Raw genomic sequence first — 18,965 nt, 5'->3', positions numbered from 1 at the left:
TGTCTGCAAAATACTAGCTGATTTAAGAATGTTTGGATTAGAAATAAAACAAATATTCAAAGTGAGGCAAGCATTTTTGCAGTCATATAAATAATACAGTAAAATACATCTTTATTAAAGCTCCTAACAGAACAATATCTTAAAACTGAATGTTTTAAACTCATTTGAAAAGCTCACAGACCTTAAAAACACATTAAAATTATCGACTTTCACTCCATGTGTTGAACTGTTTTGCTGATATACGTTTCTTTATTTAACCAGATAAAAACCCATTGAGATCAAGATCTCATTTACAAGGGTGAGCTGGCCAAAAGGTCTGCAACACACGATTTATATAAAAAATAAAAATAAATAACAAATAAAAATGTAATAATATTAGTAATAAATATAAAATTGATATAATATAAAAATACAGTTCAGTTTTCCAGCTTTACCACATTTCAATATATTAAAAACACATACATTGAGAAATGACCTGTTGTTGTTTGTTAAAAAGGATAGAGCGAAACGATGTCATTGGGATGAGCTCAGATATCTTTAGCTCAGACTGAAGAGTTTTCCAGGATGAGTCATGACTAAAGGCTCGCTTCCCTATTTCAGCTCGAACCCGGGGAACAGTCAAATGATAAGCTTCACTTGAGCGTAGGGCATACTGGCTTTTAGACTTATGGAGAAGGGAACATAGGTATGAAGGCACCAGTCCCAGAAGAGCCTTGTAGACCAGAGTCATCCAATGGGTGTACCTTCTTACATACAGAGAAGGCCACTCAGCTTTGGCATACAATTCACAATGGTGAGTAAGTCTTTGACAGCCTGTAACAAACCTTAGAGCTCTGTGATAGATGGAGTTTAAAGGCTGAAGACATTTGTTTGAAGCATGCATATATAAAACATTGCCATAGTCAATCAAGGGTAAAAATGTTGCAGACACCAATATAGATTAACTAAAATCCAAACTCAACACTAAACATCCTGTGATGTGACTATTGGAGATGCTCACATCGCAATCTCAATGCCATATATGTTGTGCAGCAGCATGAAGGTTGTAAACAGCAGATCCGAGAGCAGACATGTACAGATAGACTGCTAAAATGCTATTATTTATATAAGACTATATAAGACTTTAAATATTTGTCTTGTTTCTAGTCCAAATGTCTAAATATTCTTAAATCAAGAAGCATTTTATAGACGAACAAAACATACTGTGTTGTTTTCAGAAATAATGAGTCAAAATCAAGTGAGTTTTATCTTAAAACAAGCTGAATAATCTGCCAAAGGAGTAAGATGAATTATATATTGTGGTTTAAGTGGTTTTTAACATCATTTTGCTTGTCTGCAAAATACTAGCTGATTTAAGAATGTTTGGAGTAGAAATAAAACAAATAACCAAAGTGAGGCAAGCATTTTTGCAGTCTTATATTAATAATACAGTAAAATACATCTTTTTTAAAGCTCCTAACAGAACAATATCTTATACCTGAATGTTTTAAACTCACTTGAAAAGCTCACAGGCCTTAAAAACACATTAAAATTATCGACTTTCACTCCATGTGTTGAACTGTTCTGCTGATTAACTATAGTCCAGACTCAACACTGAACATCCTGTGATGTGACTACTGCAAATGCTCACATCACAATCTCAATGCCATATATGTTGTGCAGCAGCATGAAGGTGTAAACAGCATACACGAGAGCAGACATGTACAGATACACTGCTAAAATACTATTATTTATATAAGACTTTGAATATTTGTCTTGTTTCTAGTCCAGATATCTAAATATTCTTAAATCAAGAAGCATTTTATAGACAAACAAAACATATTGTCTTGTTTTCAGAAATAATGAGTCAAAATCAAGTGAGTTTTATCTTAAAACGAGCAAAACAATCTGCCAAAGGAGTAAGACGAATCATATATTATGGTTTAAATGATTTTTGACAACTTTTTTTGCTTGTCTGCAAAATACTAGCAGATTTAAGAATGTTTGGATTAGAAATAAAACAAATAACCAAAGTGAGACAAGCATTTTTGCAGTCTTATATTAATAATACAGTAAAATATATCTTTATTAAAGCTCCTAACAGAACAATATCTTATACCTGAATGTATTAAACTCATTTGAAAAGCTCACAGGCCTTAAAAACACATTAAAATTATCGACTTTCACTCCATGTGTTGAACTGTTCTGCTGATTAACTATAGTCCAGACTCAACACTGAACATCCTGTGATGTGACTACTGCAGATGCTCACATCACAATCTCAATGCCATATATGTTGTGCAGCAGCATGAAGGTTGTAAACAGCAGATACGAGTGCAGACATGTACAGATACACTGCTAAAATGCTTTTCTTCTCAGATTTGTTCTCTAATTTCTAGTCCAAACATCTACAAATTCTCAAATTAGGAAGCATTTTCTGAACAAGCAAAAAATATTGTCTTGTTTTTATAAATAAGATGCTCACATCACAATCTCAATGCCATATATGTTGTGCAGCAGCATGAAGGTGTAAACAGCAGACACGAGAGCAGACATGTTTTCAGAAATGATGTCAAAATGAAGTGAGTTTTTCCCCTGAAAACAAGCTAAATAATCTGCCGATGGGGTTAGAAAAATTATTATATTATTAAATTATTATATTATTTTATAATCAAAACAAAGTTATCGTACTCATCCCTTACGCAGATTATTTAGCTTGTTTTAAGAAAAAAAAACTTACTTAATTTTGACTTACTATTTATAAAAACAAAGCACTGTTTTGGCTTGTGTAAGTGCTTCTTGATTTGAGAATTTTTAGATATTTGGAGTAGATTTCAGATATTCGGTTGTATGAATAAACGCCTAAACGTCTCTTTATTAAAGTTTTAAACGTATAATTTCTTATATACAGTTGAAGTTATTAGCCCTCCTGAATTATTAGACCGCTTATTTATTTTTACTTCAATTTCAATTTAGCGGAGAGCAGATTTCTTCAACACATTTCTAATCATAATAGTTTTAATAACTCATCTCTAATAACTGATTTATTTTATCTTTGTCATGATGACAGTAAATAATATTAGACTAGATATTCTTCAAGACACTTCTGTACAGCTTAAAGTGACATTTAAAGGCTTCACTAGGGTAATTAGGGTAACTAGGCAGGTTAGGGAAATTAGGCAAGTCATTGTATAACGATGGTTTGTTCTGTAGACTATCAAGAAAAAATATAGCTTAAAGGGGCTAATAATTTTGTCCCTAAAATGGTGTTTAAAAAATTAATAACTACTTTTATTCTAGCCGAAATAAAACAAATAAGACTTTTACCAGAAGAAAAAATATTATTAGACATACTGTGAACATTTCCTGAATCTGTTCAACATCATTTGGAAAATATTTAATAAAGAAGAAAAAATTTTGAAGGGGGCTAATAATTCTGACTTCAACTGTACACACACACAAAAATTCATTGGATTTACTTAATTGTTTTAAGCTATAAGTGGTTGCAAACAATTTATGTGCTGAATTTAAACAAAGACATTGAGTTGAAAATTACTACATTTATTTTGTTAGTGTAAACTCAGCCCATATGAATTGTTTGCAAGCACATACCTTAAAATAATATAGTAAACCCAATCCAATGAATCATTTTTAAGTGTACCTGAATGTCTTGAAAAGCTCACATTTACATTTAAACTCTGCAGCGACTCCACAAATCTCCTGTGTTGAACTGTTTTGCTGATTGACTATAACCCAAACTCAACGCTGAAGTTATATTACACTGTTATCAATATCAATGCCATATATATGTATTGTGCAGCAGTGTCAAGGTTGTAAACGGCAGATACGAGTGCAGACATGCACAGATATGAGGTCAACGGCTCCTCGAACAGGCAGGCTTTACAAACGACAAAGCGAGAAATCCACCAAGACAGGTTACGTTGTAAGCAAAGCCCAGGTTGACAAGCTGCATTACATGTCTCCGCTCTTCAGGGATGACATCAGCATTCAGGAGGCCACACACACACACACACACACACACACACACACACACACACACACACACACACACACAGACACAGACGTCATAGACTTGTGAATGATAATCATATTATCGTCCACACCAGTAAACAATGTCGTTCTGTTTATTGTAATGACACTGCAGTTAGAGTGTCTGCCTCAAAACGGTGGATTCTGATTGGCTGTCAGCGACTTTATTCATCAGATGGAAACATTCCTACAACATCTCAACATAACTTTAGAGTTGTTCTGAGGTATAACTGCATCAATATCTATGCAAACACACTGCAAATAAATCCTTTTAATGCAGAATAAATGAATAAAAATAATAAAGCAGAATAATCTTATGCCAAAAAGAAAAACAAGATTACTTTGCCTACCACATTGGTGGATTATTTAGCTTATTATAAGGAAAAACTGGCTTTCTTTAGGCAGATTATTTCTTAAAACAAAACGATGAGTTTTACTGGTCTATAAAATGCTTCTTGACTTGAGAATTTGTAGATATTTGGACTAGAAATGAGACAAAAACTAAGTAAGAAAGCATTTTTTGTAGTGCATTGTGTAGATTGCCTATTGTAATTTGTTTTTCATTACATTGTTGTTGTCAATTTTTAGTAAAGATAAATATTATGAGCCATTTCTACTACTTCAGAATATACGCCGGTCAACTTCAATACCTAGCAACTCTGTTTCTAAGGCAAATGAAGCAGGTTGACTTAAAAAAAATGCCCGCAATGTCTTGTTTCTATAGTCCAAATATCTATAAAAAATCTAAAATATTAATCAATTTAAAAAAACTGTATAAATATATATTAATAAAGGAATATATTGATGAAGGTTATTGAAAAATGAAAGTCATGATGAAATTTTTGTCTATTTGCAGTACTACAGTAGGTTGTTGTTGTTGATGTTGTTGTTGTTTTTATTTTGTCTATTTGCAGTACTACAGTAGGTTGTTGTTGTTGATGTTGTTGTTGTTTTTATTTTGTCTATTTGCAGTACTATGTATTTTTTTTTCTTTCTTTTTTTCTTTGGATCTATGTTACCAAATGAAAAGGTACAAATGGAATCAAACATATTTTTCAAAGATGCCAAAAGGATCAAATTTGTTTCACGTAAAAAGAAGAGATGGGTAAATGTATAAATAAGTTTAAGTAATAAACGAATGATGTATGGAGTAATGGGGTGGGAGAATAATAAGCTTATGCTTCATCCCGCTCCATTTTCGACCATATTGAAATGTATTTCTGTTTGTTAATGACATTTTATGTATCATATTTTTGTTCGAAAATAAATCAAATCAAATCAATCAAGAAGCATTTTCTAGACAAGCAAAACATTTTGTGTTGTTTTCAGAACAAAAATGTCAAAATTAAATGAGCTTCATCTTAAAACAAGCTAAATAATCTGCCAATGGAGTAAGCGAAATTATAGCTTTTCCTTTTGACAGTATTATTCTGCTCGCCCTTTTTCCATATTATTTTGCTTGTTTTACGAATAAACTGACTTAATTTTCACTCATTAACTCTTAAACACCACAGCATGTTTTGCTAGTCCAGAAAATGCTTCTTAATTTAAGAATATTTAGATATTTGGGCTAGAAACAAAACAAAAACTCTGTAAAAATAAATAAAAGCATGTTTTGCAGTGTGCCAACGCAAACCAAGCCAGTAGTTGATACTCAAATATTGCATTGTATTAATCTGAGAGCCGAACCACAAACCATAACAAACCATCTATTTAAAGACACAGTTTAAAGGTTTGCACACAATTTTTATGACTTAATAATATAAAGTCAACTTCCCTTTCACAGGCAAACTAAAATAGTGCAGTGGAAAAATGCTTCTCTTAGTCTTGTTTCTTGTCCAAGTATCTAAATATTCTTAAATCAAGAAGCATTTTCTAGACAAGCAAAATATATTGTGTTGTTTTAAGAACAAATATGCCAAAATGAAGCGAGTTTATCTATAAAAGAAGCAAAATAATCTGCCGACACACTAAGCAAAATAATCTAGCTTTTCCTTTTGACTGTATTATTCTGCTAACCACATTTCCAGATTGTTTTGCTTGTTTTAAGATAAATCTCACTTCATTTTGACTCATTAATATTTAAAACAACACAGCATGTTTTGCTTATCCAGAATATGTTACTGGATTTAAGAATATTTTAATATTTGGACTAGAAACAAGGCAATAACTCTCAGTAAGAGAGGCTTTTGCAGTGTGCCAACTCAAAGGCAAAATGAAGCCAGTTGATACCCAAATATTGCATTGTATTAACCAACTGAGGGTCAAACCCCAAACCATGACAAAACATCTATTTAAAGACACGATTTAAACATTTGTTCACCATTTTTAAGACTGGAATATAAACTGGTGAACGTCCCAGCCTTGCAATTCTGTTTTGAAGGAACATTAAACCAGTGCACTGCATGCTTTTCTTACTTTGTTTTTGCCCTGTTTCTAGACCAAGTATCTAAATATTCTTAAATGAAGAAGCATTTTCTAAACAAGTAAAAAATATTGTTTTGATTTAAGAACAAATATGCCAAAATGAAGTGAGTTTATCTAAAACAAGCAAAACAATCTGCCAACATGCCAACCAAAATAATCTAGCTTTTCCTTTTGACATAGCATTATTCCGCTCACCGCTGTTTTGCTTGTTTTAAGATAAAACTCAATTCATTTTGACTCATTATTTTTTAAAACAACACAGCATGTTTTGCTAGTCCAGAAAATGATTCTTGATTAAAGAATATTTCAATATTTTGACTAGAAACAAGGCAAAAACTCTCAGTAAGAAAAGCTTTTTTTGAGGTGCCAACTCCAAGGCAAATGAAGCCAGTAGTTGATACCCAAATATTGCATTGTATTAACCAACTGAGGGTCAAACCACAAACCATTTTAACCATCTATTTAAAGACACAGCTTAAAGTTTGCAATTTTTAAGACTTTATCATATAAACTAGTCAACTTTCCTGCCTGACAACTGTTTCAAAGGCAAATAAAACCAATGCACTGCAAAAATGCTTTCCTTACTTGTTTTTTGTCTGGTTTCTAGTCTAAATATCTAAATATTTTTAAATCAAGAAACATTTTCTAAACAAGCAAAACATACTGTGTTGTTTTAAGAAGAAATATGCCAAGGTGAAGTGATAAAAATAATCTGCCAACAGACCAAGCAAAATAATCTAGCTTTTCCTTTGACAGTATTATTCTGCTCACCACATTTCCAGATGAGTTTGCTTGTTTTAAGATAAAACTCTCTTCATTTTGACTCAGTATTTTTAAAACACCACAATATGTTTTGCTAGTTTAGAAAATGCTTCTTAATTTAAGAATATTTAGATATTTGGACAAGAAACAAGGCAAAATTTAAGTAAGAAAAGCTGTTTTAAGGCAAATGAAGGCAGTAGTTGATACCCAAATATTGCATTGTTTTAACCGTCTGAGGGCCAAACCACAAACCATGACAAACCTTTTTAACCAGCAAATTAAAGACACAGTGTAAAGGTTTGCTCACAATTTTTATGACTTCATATTATAAACTGGTCGACTTTCCAGCCTTGCAACTCTGTTTCTAAGGCAAATGAAGCAAGTGCACAGCACAAAGGCTTTCCTTACTTGGAGTTTTTGTCTTGTTTCTAGTCTAAATATCTACAAAGTCTTTAATCAAGAAGCATTTTCTGGACTAGCAAAATATGTTGTGTTGTTTTAAGAACAAATATGCCAAAATGAATTGATAAAAATAATCTGCCAACAGACCAAGCAAAATAATCTAGCTTTTCTTTTGACAGTATTATTCTGCTCAACACATTTCCAGATGAGTTTGCTTGTTTTAGGATAAAACTCGCTTCATTTTGACTCAGTATTTTTAAAACAACACAATATGTTTTGCTAGTCTAGAAAATGCTTCTTGATTTAAGAATATTTAGATATTTGGACAAGAAACAAGACCAAAATTCTATGCAAGAAAAGCTGTTGTAAGGCAAATGAAGCCAGTAGTTGATACACAAATATTGCATTGTTTTAACCGTCTGAGGGCCAAACCACAAACCATGACAAACCTTTTTAACCAGCAAATTAAAGACACAGTGTAAAGGTTTGCTCACAATTTTTATGACTTCATATTATAAACTGGTCGACTTTCCAGCCTTGCAACTCTGTTTCTAAGGCAAATGAAGCAAGTGCACAGCACAAAGGCTTTCCTTACTTGGAGTTTTGGTCTTATTTCTAGTCTAAATATCTACCAAAAAAAGCATTTTCTGGACTGTCAAAATATGTTGTGTTGTTTAAATAAGTAATGAGTCAAAATGAAGTGAGTTTTATCTTGAAACAAGCTAAATAATATGCCAATGAATGAGGTAAGCAAAATAATCTTTACCTTTTGAAATAAGATTATTTTGTTTACCCCATTTCCAAATTAATGTGCTTGTTTTATGATTAAACTCGTTCAGTTTTGACTTATTACCTATTAAAACAACACAATATGTTTTGCTAGTCCAGAAAATGCTTCTTAATTTAAGAATATTTAGATATTTGGGCTAGTAACAGGGCAAAAACTCTCTGTTTCTAAGGCAAATGAAGCCAGTAGTTGATACCCAAATAATGCACTGTTTTAACCATCAGAAAGCCAAATCATAATAGCCTCCAATTTAAAGAGTCAGTATAAAGGTTTGTTCTCTTTACAGCTAAAAATGTTCCGCTGAGAGCAAAGTCACCACACGAGCGCTCCGGGCATCAATGCAGAACACATTCGCCCATTCAATCTGCCTGTTCTTCCTCCAGAATGTCAAGCAGCAGCTCTCCAAGGAAAGCAGGCATTCAGGTGAGACTAACAGAGGGCTGCTAATGTCCCTACAGAGGCTACTGCAAAAAAGGCCAGCTCCACATTACGCATTTTACGCAGTTTCCTTCCAACAACACGCAATCTCCAGGAACTATTAGAGCGCAATTGCAAATGACATTCTCTCCGCCGACTGCGTCAATTTGCACGCCTTGCGTAATTCATTTAGGCGATCCATTTTAATCCGATAACTTCTGGAGGAAGTTGATACGAGTGTTAATTACGTAATGCATGTATGAAAACAATAACCCAGCACATCATCTACTAAAGGTGCGCGCGGCACGTATAATGAAGCACTGCGGTGCTTAAATCACTCCATCAATAACGCAAACTGATATGTCGGATAACCAACATTTCTGTGCGTGTGACTGAACGAGTGTGCGCGCGTGTAAATAAATACACACACCGCAGACACACGCACGAACCACTCATGATCATTATAGCGCGACACTAAAATGACTTAATAAACATGAACACGCACAGAGGTGAATCATATTAATAACCAGCAGCCGCGCGCGCGCACCATCCAAACAACCTTCATATTAAACAACACCACCGCAGCAGTTGCATGCGCGCTTAATTGAATCGCTTTTAATTAAATGTAAAAGATTTCATATTGAACTTACCCGCGTGTCCGCGAAGCTGTTGGGGATGGAGGGTCTTTTTTTTGCGCACCGACTCCGCACACGCGTCTCCGGACACAATCAGTCTCTGTTATGCGATGAAAAATCGTCCTTGGAATAAATGACAACACTGTACGTCTCCAATGCAGGAACGCTTCTCTATCCTCTAAGGTTAACTCCAAAACAGACGCTCTCTGGATCGCCTGATATCCGAGTGTTTCACAGGAGCTTCTAAGCAGGGATAAAAAGGCTCCTTGTTTGGATCCCCATCATCAGTCTGAGTGCCACCTCGGCACGCCGTGTCCCCATATCGCGTTCTTATCACTCCTAAAGAAATCAAATGTCGTAAATCAGAGTGTAGATCCAAAAGTTGTCCAGGTGTTTGTTGAAGCGGTGTGCTGGTGAAGTCCAGGGATAATGCGCCGATCTGCGCGCGGTGACAATCCGAGCTCACCCCACACACCGGGAGAAATGCGGGTTGGATGAGGGTTGCCAGATACTCGTGCGAAATGACACGCGGGAGAAAACGGCGGAGCAAGGAGTTGATGTCTTTTTAAAAGGTGGATTGCAAATGCCAATAGGACCAATGTTACATAGGATAAATGGATATTTTAGTATATTGTTAAAAAAAAGAGTCTGTATTTGGAAACAATCTGTTTATATGTAGCAGCTTCTAAAATATGTCAAATTAAATATGTTGGATTTTTTTGTTGTATTTGAAAGGTGGATTGCAACATAACCAGAGTTACAAAATCCTATATGATGAACTAATATTTCATTATATTGTCAAGATTGTGTTTGAATTTCGATCAGATGTGTTAAAGTGCAACAAAAGATGCTTCTATAATACTAAATATGCCATTTAATATTTTAATATTTAATGTTTTTTTTCTTAAAGGGGAGTTCTAAATACATAAAAACCTAAAATATGTCACATCTGTTAAATCAATATTTCAATATATTGTCAAAAATGGGTCTGGATTTGGACCCCAAATCAAAAATATGCTTCTAGAATATGACACATTTAATATGTTGGATTTTCTATTGTTTTTAAAAGGTGGATTACGAATGCCAACATGACCAGAGCTACAAGATGTTATCGGGTAAATTAATATATCAATAAATTGTCAAGATTGGGTCTGAATTTGGATCCGATCAGTTAAAATGCAACAAAAGATGCTCCTAGAATGCAATATTAATGGACTTTTGTTGGATTTATTTTGAAAGGTGATTTCTAAATATCTAAAATAGGTTACGTAGGTTAAATATTAGGTTAATAAGATTTTTTATATATATATATATATATATATATATATATATATATATATATATATATATATATATATATATATATATATATATATATATATAATTTTTATTTATTTATTAATTAATTTATTTATTTTAGTTTTTTTTTCACCTTTATTATGATAGGACAGTAGAGATTTCAGACAGGGAAGTATTGGGAGCAGAGAGAGGGGGTAAAATCAGCAAAGGACATCAAGCCAAGAATCTAACTCAAGTCACCATGAGCACATGGGTGCTATATGTCGGCGCACAGCACTACTAGGCTATTGGCACCAACAAGATTAAATATTTTAATATATTGTCAAGAATGCCTGTGAATTTGGATCAGATCTGTGAAAATGCAAAAACAGACGCTTCCATAATACTAAATATGATTCTATAATATTAAATATATTTATTATTTGTTTTATTTTTGTTTTTTGTTTTTTGTTTTTTGAAAGGGGAGTTCTAAATACATAAAAACCTAAAATATGTCACATCTGTTAAATATTAGGTTAATAAGATTATATATATATATATATATATATATATATATATATATATATATATATATATATATATATATAATATATATAATTTGTATTTATTAATTAATTTATTTATTTTAGGGGTTTTTCACCTTTATTACGATAGGACAGTAGAGATTTCAGACAGGGAAGTATTGGGAGCAGAGAGAGGGGGTAAAATCAGCAAAGGACATCAAGCCAAGAATCTAACTCAAGTCACCATGAGCACATGGGTGCTATATGTCGGCGCAAAGCACTACTAGGCTATTGGCACCAACAAGATTAAATATTTTAATATATTGTCAAGAATGCCTGTGAATTTGGATCAGATCTGTGAAAATGCAAAAACAGACGCTTCCATAATACTAAATATGATTCTATAATATTAAATATATTTATTATTTGTTTCTTTTTTGTTTTTTAAAAGGGGAATTCTAAATACATAAAAACCTAAAATATGTTACATCTGTTGTTATTTTTATTGTTTTTGAAAGGTGAAATACGAATGCCAACATAACCAGAGCTACAATATGTGATGTATTAAATTAATATTTCATTTGATTGTCAATAATGGGTCTGGATTTGGATCAGATCTATGAAAATGCAACAAAAGACGCTTCTAGAATACAATACTAATGGATTTTTGTTGGATTTAGTTTGAAAAGTGAATTCTAAATATCGTAAATAGGGTGCATTGGTTAAATTAGGTTAAATATTAGGTTCATACGGTTAAATATTTTAATATTTTGTTAAGAATGTGTCTGAATTTGGAACAGATCTGTTAAAATGCACCAAAAGATGCTTCTAGAATACAATATTAATGGATTTCTGTTGGATTTATTTTGAAGGGTGAATTCTAAATACTTAAATAGGTTACACATAATTGGGTTATATTTAATACGGTTAAATATTTTAGTATATTGTCGAGAATGTCTCTGAATTTGGACCCTAAAACAAAGGATGCTTCTAAAATATGAGAAATTATGTATGTTGGATTTCTGTTAAATTTTTTAAATGTATATTCATTCATTCATTTTCTTGTCGGCTTAGCCCATTTATTACTCAGGGGTTGCCACAGCGGAATGAACCGCCAACTTATCCAAGACGTTTTTACGCATCGGATGCCATTCCAGCTGCAACCCATCTCTGGGAAATTTAATGGTATATATTTAAATATATTGTCAAGAATGTGTCTGAATTTGTCTCCAATCTATTAGTTGTTTCTAGAATACGACAAAAGTAATCTGCTGGATTTCAGTTTGATTGTTTTTATTTGTTTATTTTATGTATATTGTCAAGAATGAGTCTAAATTTTGACCCTTCTAAATTTTATTACAGCAAAAGATGCTTCAACAATATGACAGATAAAACATGTCGGACTTCCAAAGTATTAGACTCTACAGAAAGATGCTTGTAGACCATGCCAAATAAAATATGTTGCATTACTGTTATTTTAAATGTATATTGATAAGAATGGGTCTGAATTTGAAGCTGATCAAATAAAAAATATTACAAAAGAAGCTTCCTGAAGAGTTCCCACAGCCCTACACAATTTAGCTCCAGCTCTGCTGTATTTCAAACTAGCCTGAAGGACTCAATTAGTACAATCAGGTGTGTTTAATTAGGGTTGGAACTAAACTCTGCTGAGTCTGACACCCCTGTCCTAGAATATGACTAATTAAATATGTTGAATTTCTCTTAAATTAAAAAAAAAAGATTCATTATAAGTACCAATACAAGCATGCTACCAAAATATGTCACGTGTGTTAAATGTAATGTAGTGTATTTATGTATATTGTCAAGAATGTGTCTGAAGTTTGACCTGATCTATTAAATGCTTCTAGCATATGACAAAAAAAAAATTGTTGGATTTCAGTTTGATTGTTTTAATTGTATATTTTATATATATTGTCAAGAATATGTCTGAATTTTGACCCAATCTATTAATGCAAAAGATGCTTCAAGAATATAACAAAATAAATGCATTGGATATCTGTTAAATATGTAGATTTCTGTCCAACCTATTAAAGGAAGACTCTACAGAAGATGCTTGTAGAACATGGCAAATAAAACATGTTGCATTACTGTTCATTACTGTTTAAAGTTCATGTGTATATTGTTAAGAATGTGTCTGAATTTGGAGCTGATCTATTTAATATATAAAAAAAGATGCTTCTGGGCGAGGCAGTGGCGCAGTAGGTAGTGCTGTCGCCTCACAGCAAGAAGGTCGCTGGGTCGCTGGTTCAAACCTCAGCTCAGTTGGCATTTCTGTGTGGAGTTTGTATGTTCTCCCTGCCTTCGTGTGGGTTTCGTCCGGGTGCTCCGGTTTCCCCCACAGTCCAAAGACATGCGGTACAGGTGAATTGGGTAGGTTAAATTTTCCGTAGTGTATGAGTGTGTGTGTGGATGTTTCCCAGAGATGGGTTGCGGCTGGAAGGGCATCCGCTGCGTGAAAACTTGCTGGATAAGTTGGCGGTTCATTCTACTGTGGCGACACCGGATTAATAAAGGGACTAAGCCGACAAGAAAATGAATGAATGAAAATGCGTCTAGAAGAATCCTCGCAGCCCTATATGATATAGTTCCAACCCTGCTTCAACACACCTGTATTTTAAACTAGCCTTATGGACTCAATTGGTAATTCAGTATATTTATGTATATTGTCAAGAATGTGTCTGAAGTTGAACCCGATCTATTAAGCTGCGGTCACACTGGGCTTTTCCCTCCCATAGACTTCTATTCATACGCATGCGAAACCGGAAACCGGAAACACAGGGTCATGCGTCAAGTTTCGCCGGTTGCTGCGGTGCAAAATTCAAGCTTGGTGAACTCTGACCTGCGAAATCGCATCTCTTGACTGCGTGAGACCAATCGAGGATCATAACATGACCTCTCTAGACAGAAATTTAAAATATGGAGCAATCGCTCGCTTTTAAAAATGTCTAATAAGCTTGTTTAATCCCGCCCCTTTTTGTAGCGCCGCACGACAGAATACCGCATGTTTGAACTCTAATGTGACCGCAGCTTTAAGTCTAAGTCGAAGGAAAATGAATGAATGAATAATTCGTCATGTTCTAGGACAGGGATGACAAACTCTGCATAGTTAAGCTGGAAGTGCATTCACTGCATAAAACATATGCTGGATAAGTTGGCGGTTCATTCCGCTGTGAAAAATAATAATGAGTCTAAGTCAAGGAGAAATGAATGAATGAATAATTAGTCATATTATTGGACAGGGGTGTTAAACTGTTAATAGTTTAGCTAGAAGGGCATCCACTGCGTAAAACATATGCTGGATAAGTTGGCGGTTCATTCCGCTGTGAAAAACAATATTGAGTCTAAGTCGAAGAGAAATGAATGAATGAATAATTCGTCATATTCTAGGACAGAGGTGTCAAACCGTGCATAGTTTAGCTGGAAGTGCATCCACTGCGTAAAACATATGCTGGATAAGTTGGCAGTTCATTCCGCTGTGAAAAATAATAATGAGTCTGAATCGAAGAGAAATGAATGAATGAATCATTCGTCATATTCTAGGACAGGGGTGTCAAACTCTGCATAGTTTAGCTGGAAGGGCATCCACTGCGTAAAACGTATGCTGGATAAGTTGGCGGTTCATTCCACTGTGGTGACCCCTGATCAATAATGGGACTAAGCCGAAAAAGAAAATGAACGAATGAATAATACACATGTATTGGCATGCATTTCAGTTTCTGACATGAGATCTGTGATGAGATCTGCGTCTCTGTGGCTATTCATCATTAATTAAGTATTGATTTTTGACAATATCAGTTGGTGTATAAAGACCAGTTTGCTCGTCCCCTTCACAAACTGATCAATAAAAAAGACGATTTGCTCAAAAAAAGAGAGAGTAGTTATGAGCTGTTTTGTGTTTAATGTTGTCTTCTACAGATTAATACCTCAATTCCAGCTTGCTGTTGGTAAAAGGTAAGCCGTGTTTGTTAAAATATGACCATCATCATCATGTCAGTTATTATTAAAGCACTTGATATGTCATGTTTACCCTTAGAAAGAAAGCAAAATGATGCTTAAAATCCTTACCTCAATCTGGCAACCCTACAGCAAGGCGCAAGGTGGATGAAAAGTCTAGAGCTCCCCCTACAGGCAAGCGAAAACTCTCCTTTTCTCTCTTCATTCTTTCAGTCGCGCTGTAAAACACACTTCAGGATGTGTTATTTTAGCTTACAGTATTTTAAAAAGTTCATCATTTTACCGGCCCACTGACTCTCCAATGAGCTTTTACAGCAGTAAACATGCCTCAGTCTGTAATCCTTATTATTACGGCCCTCTTTGATAAACAGCTCCAGGTGAGATGTGAGATTAGCCTGTACACCCGCAGGGTGACACTCGGTGTTCTGGGGGAAAGTGTGCACAGAAGAATGACACAGTGTGGGGACACAGCAAAACATCCACTTAACATGGTGATAAACAACTGAACAAACAGAGAGAAGCAGATAAAGACTGAAGTGAACGGAGTCTTTCCTTTCTTTCTCTCTTTCTGTGTTTATTCTTTCTTTCTTCTTTCATTTCCTTTCCCTTTATCTTTTCCTTTCTTCATTAATTTCATTTCTTCCTTCCTAAATTCTTTTGTTTGTTCCTTCCTTCCTTCATTCATTCATTCATATTCTTCCTTTCTTCATTTCCTTCCTTCCAACATTCTTTTCTTTCCTTCCTTTCTTTCTTCCTTCCTTCCTTCATTTCCTTCCTTCCTTCCAACATTCTTTCCTTCCTTCCTTTCTTTCTTCCTTCTTTCTTTCCTTCCAACATTCTTTCTTTCCTTCATTTATTCCTTTATTTCCTTCTTTTATTTCCTTCCCTTTTCCTTATTTTCTTTATTCCTTCCTTTCTTTTATTTCCTTCCTGTTTCTTTCCCTTCCTTTCTTCCTTCCTTCTTTTATTTCCTCCCCCCTTTCCTTCCTTTCTTCCTACCTTCTTTCTTTCCTTCCATCCTTTTTACCTTTCTTCCTTCTTTCTTTTATTTACTTCCCATCTCCCTTTCTTCCTTGCTTCTTTTACTTCCTTCCCTTTTCTCTTCCTTAATTCCTTCCTTCCTTTCTTTCTTCCTTCCTTCCTTCATTAATTTCTTTCCTTCCTTCCTTCCTTCCTTCCTTCCTTTTTTCCTTCCTTCCTTCCTTCCTTCCTTCCTTCCTTCCTTTTTTCCTTCCTTTGTTCATTTATTTATTCATTTCCTTCCTTCCTTCCAACATTCCTTCCTTCCTTCCTTTCTTCCTTCCTTCTTTCCTTCCAACATTCTTTCTTTCCTTCCTTTCTTTTATTTCCTTTCTTTTTCCTTACATCTTTTTTGTTTCCTTCCCTTCAATCCTTCCTTTCTTCCTTCCTTCTTTTATTTCCTTCCCTTTCCTTCCTTTCTTCCTACCTTCTTTCTTTCCTTCCGTCCCTTTTTCTTTTCTTCCTTCTTTCTTTTATTTTCTTCCTATCTCCCTTCCTTTCTTGCTTCTTTTATTTCCTTCCTTTTTCTCTTTCTTCCTTCCTTCCTTCCTTCCTTCCTTCCTTCCTTCCTACATTTATTATTTCTTTACCCCTATTCTTCTTTCCTTTCCTCTTTTATTTCCTTCAATTTTTCCTTTCATCCTTCCTTCCTTCCTTTCCTATTTCCTTTCTTTCTTTCTTTCTTTCTTTCTTTCTTCCTTCCTTCCTTCATTTATTAATTTCCTTTCTTTTTTCCTTCCTTTTTTCCTTCCTTCTTTTCTTCCTTTCTTTCCTTCTTTTTTTTCTTTCTTTCTTTCTTTCTTTCTTTCCTTCTTTTGTTTCCTTTCTTCACTTTTTCTTTCGTTCTTCCTTCTTTCTTTTATCTCCTTCTTCCCTTCCTTCCTTCCTTCTTTCAGCTTCTTTTTTCCTTTCTTATGTCCTTCCTACTTTCTTTCTTTCTTTACTTCCTTTCGTCCTTCCTTCCTTTCATCCAAAATATCTTGTTTTGTGTTCAAGTTTAGAACCCTTTAAGTGTGAGTGAATCTATGTGTTAACTTTTTGCATGAATTATCCCTTTAAAATGGCAAAACTGTGTAACTCCAGCAGACCATTTTTGATTCACACTTGTAGACACATGGCATGTTAAGCTCTAACAACCTTGTGTACACCATACGCAACTGTGTACACCAAACACACAAACATTCCCAGCATGCACCAGAGAGAGACGGCTCTCATCTGTCATCACAGTTTAGCGCAGAGAGCTGAGACACACACTGATGGCTTCGGGAAACTGTGAAACCTTATCTGCTGCCATTATTTTGAACATCATGTCAAATTGTAGCCCGGATGACAGCCTAACCATTCAAACCCAGACATGGCCACCATAAAAGCCGAAGAAACCAGCAGAAAAAAAAACAGCCCCACATTGAACACTTCTCCATTCCAGTGCACTTTTTCCATCGTTTTGATTGCAGATAGCAAAAGCAAACATTAAATAATAATGCACATTTGCTCAAGCCCTAATTTCAGTACTAGCCTTCTCGATTGCTGCAAATCACAAAAGAGTTGAGCTGATTGTGTGATGTAAATGTTGAAATGTAATAGTTTACAAATCAGAGACAATGAAAGACGTGTTTGATAGCAACCAGAAGCAGGGAAATTGAGAATGCAGAAATACAAGTTTGAGAATTGCTGAACGGCCTACTGGACGACTGCAAACAACTGGACGACTAGACTGGACGACTTAATCTAGACTGGACGACTGTGACAAAATCATGTGAAAGTCATTTAGTAATAGACTTTTTTGTATTTTTTATTCTAAATCAGTCATTATGAAAAGCTGTTGTGTATACAAAACTACATTTATGAAAATAGTGTGACAATAGCTGAAGTGATTGGGTCATAAACTGCACCAATCACATATAAATGATTAGAAAAAAAAATATATATATATATATTTAATAGATATATATCTATTAAATAAACAAAGAAAGAAAGAAAAAAGAAAGAAAGAATGAATGAATGAATGAATGAATGAAGGAAGGAAGGAAGGAAGGAAGGAAGGAATGAAGGAAGGAAGGAAGGAAGGAAGGAAGGAAGGAAGGAAGGAAGGAAGGAAGGAAGGAAGGAAGGAAAAGAAAAGGGGAAGGAAGGAAGGGAGGGAAAGAGGGAGGGAGGAAGGAAGGAAGGAAGGAAGGAAAAAGGAAGGAAAGAAGGAAGGGAGGGAGGAAGAGAGTAAGGGATGGAGGGAGGGAGGAAGGAAGGGAGAGAGGGAGGGAGGGAGGGAAGGAAGGAAGGGAAAGTAGAAAAGAAGGAAGGAAGGAAAGAAGGATGGAAGGGAGGAACGATTGAAGGAAGGAAGGAAGGAAGGATTGAAGGAATGAAGAAAGGAATGAAGGAATGAAGAAAGGAAGGAAAAGAAAGCAGTAAGGAAGGAATGAAGGAAGGAAGGATTGAAGGAAGGAAGGAAGGAAGGAAGGATTGAAGGAAGGAAGGAAGGAAGGAAGAAAGGAAGAAAGGAAGGAAGGAAGGAAGGATTGAAGGAAGGAAGAAAGAAAGGAAGGAAGGAAGGAAGGAAGGAAGGAAAGCAGTAAGGAAGGAAGGAGGAAGGAAGGAAAAGAAAGCAGTAAGGAATGAAGGAATGAAGGAAAATAAAGCAGGAAGGAAGGAAGGAACGAAGGAAGGAAGGAAGGAAGGAAGGAGAGATTGAAGGAAAAGAAAGCAGTAAGG

The 18,965-nt window shown here is 34.7% G+C and overlaps 1 protein-coding gene across 50 annotated transcripts in view; it reads right to left on the bottom strand.

The window, feature by feature from the left end:
• Positions 1-9,946, bottom strand: part of LOC101882941 (adhesion G protein-coupled receptor L3) — a 404,469-nt gene extending 394,523 nt beyond the window's left edge. For all 50 annotated transcript variants that reach the window (XR_015496553.1, XR_015496550.1, XR_015496551.1 and 47 more), the window contains exon 1: positions 9,475-9,946. The gene's annotated coding sequence lies outside the window, so the exon portion shown is untranslated. The remainder of the gene's footprint in view (positions 1-9,474) is intronic.
• Between the last annotated feature and the right edge of the window lie 9,019 nt (positions 9,947-18,965).

This window comes from Danio rerio, chromosome 7 (assembly GCF_052040795.2).
Source record: "Danio rerio strain M-AB ecotype USA chromosome 7, GRCz13ab, whole genome shotgun sequence".
Lineage (NCBI taxonomy): Eukaryota > Metazoa > Chordata > Actinopteri > Cypriniformes > Danionidae > Danio > Danio rerio.
Note: the sequence above shows the minus strand (reverse complement) of the source record. Positions and strands in the feature narration are given on the sequence as shown.